This window comes from Oncorhynchus keta, chromosome 22, assembly GCF_023373465.1.
Source record: "Oncorhynchus keta strain PuntledgeMale-10-30-2019 chromosome 22, Oket_V2, whole genome shotgun sequence".
Lineage (NCBI taxonomy): Eukaryota > Metazoa > Chordata > Actinopteri > Salmoniformes > Salmonidae > Oncorhynchus > Oncorhynchus keta.
Genome location: NC_068442.1, coordinates 7,421,563 through 7,423,526, shown reverse-complemented (window position 1 = coordinate 7,423,526; position 1,964 = coordinate 7,421,563).

Genomic DNA, 1,964 nt, shown 5'->3' with positions numbered 1-1,964 from the left:
AATGGGATCTGTGCCACAAATATCTGAGCTGAAGTTTGTTTTTCCTGATTCAGGGTTCACTTCCCCTCCCATTACACAGCAGATCTATGGAGCAGTGATTTGCGTCAACTGATCTAAGCAGACACCAGTTCCTCTCTCAGCCTACAGCAGAAGCATTTGGCAACTTCAGTACTCAGTTGGCAGGAGTATTGCCTTTCTAATCAGTACATACGTTTCTGAAGGTGTTTGTCATGTCTGCCCATATGCCTTGTACTGGATGCAGCAGCAGTATACTGTTGTATGATCTATCTTTCTGGTCTGGTAATGAGAACTGAATGACTCACCCATCCCCTCCCAACAACACCTGCCTACCAATAAGGAACATAGGTCAACAGGAAGGGAGACCTTCAGCTGAAAGGCCTCGACTCAATCCCTTACTTATATAATCCCTGTAGCATTACTGCAGCCAGTAAATGTACAAATAAGAGCATGTCTATGAATAGCCGTGAAAAGAGACACCAATTTAAGTGGTGTCAGAGATTTTTTAGTTGTATCTCCACTATCTGTTAACTGCCAAAAGTCATCGTTGCCCAACCTCCAATCCAAGGCGGACTACTGGTGCCATCTGCTGGAGTGCTGGCATTGAGTCTGAAAAAGAGAAATTGTTTGCATTTTATGCCCACCCATCCACCCTGACCATCCACCCTAAAGTTCATTTTCACCTTAAGTAACATTCAATTTTATGTAACCATACCAAAAGTAACACATTATACTAATTTGAATGTCCCGGATTTACTTTACCATGTCACGTCTAGTCTATGAGACCAGTCTGGTCAGTCAGTTGATCCTGCTGATTATGAACAGTGTATCGTTATTGCACATGATCAACAAGACACTTGGAAGTTCGCAGGCGGGGTCACGAGACCATGACCGACTCACATTTTCCAGCACTCCTTCTGCCCAGTTTCTCTGTTGTTACTACGGAAATCAAGCTTATTTTTTTACCATCCCTGTATAAGCCAACACCTTGCAAACCAAGACATTTTTTCACCAACTTTCGTTTCGCGCCAAATTTTGGCCAACTTTTAAAAAACTAAGCAATACACCACACACACACACACAACCTTGTATTCAAGATCCTAAATGGCCTAGATTCTCCTCCACTTAGTACTTTTGTCAAACAGAAAACCCAAATCCATGGCAGCAGATCTGAGAAGTTTCTTATGACAGGTCTGCCATGAGAGGTGACTAATAGTTCCCTTAAGGAAAAAACACCTTTAGACAATCTACTTTCTCTGTGAGAGCTTCCCATGTCTGGAACACTGCCACCAGACAAACTGTACCACCTATCACACCTTTACAACAACAAAAAAGACAGATCAAGGACAGAGTTGTGAACATAATCCCTAGCTGTGTATTGCTGCTTTCCATGTTCTGTAGTTTGTGAGGTGTGGTAACACTTGCTTTTATGTTTCTTGTTTTGTGGTATTATTGTCTGCGTGCTAACGTTACATGTCATATCTCGCTCTGCATGTGCTCACTGCTTGTAGGTATTATTGGAATTGTTTTTAATAACCTGCCCAGGGACTGCGGTTTGAAATTTGCCGGCTGGCTGAAACTGCCACTTTTACGATTCATGTGCACTGTCCCTGTAAAAGCCTTTTCGTATACACATTTTAAACTAAGTGATATTTCCTGGGGAAAGAAAAGGCACCACATTGTAGTAATAACCCAGCTGTCTAGCCAACATTAGCTGCTGAATGAAGGGAAGTAAGTATTCAGCAGTAGCTCGCTACCTACCTACCTGAGGCTGACCCAGCTAAAAAGTAATCATTATGCAGATTCTGTTGCAAAATGAAACGGTTCACCACAAACAGAAGAAGCAAACAAGTTTATATTGGACAAATCCAGGGAGGTCCCTTCCCGTTTGGTTCTTAAACTGTAAACCGTGTCTAATGAATACACCCCTGTTAATCACACACAGG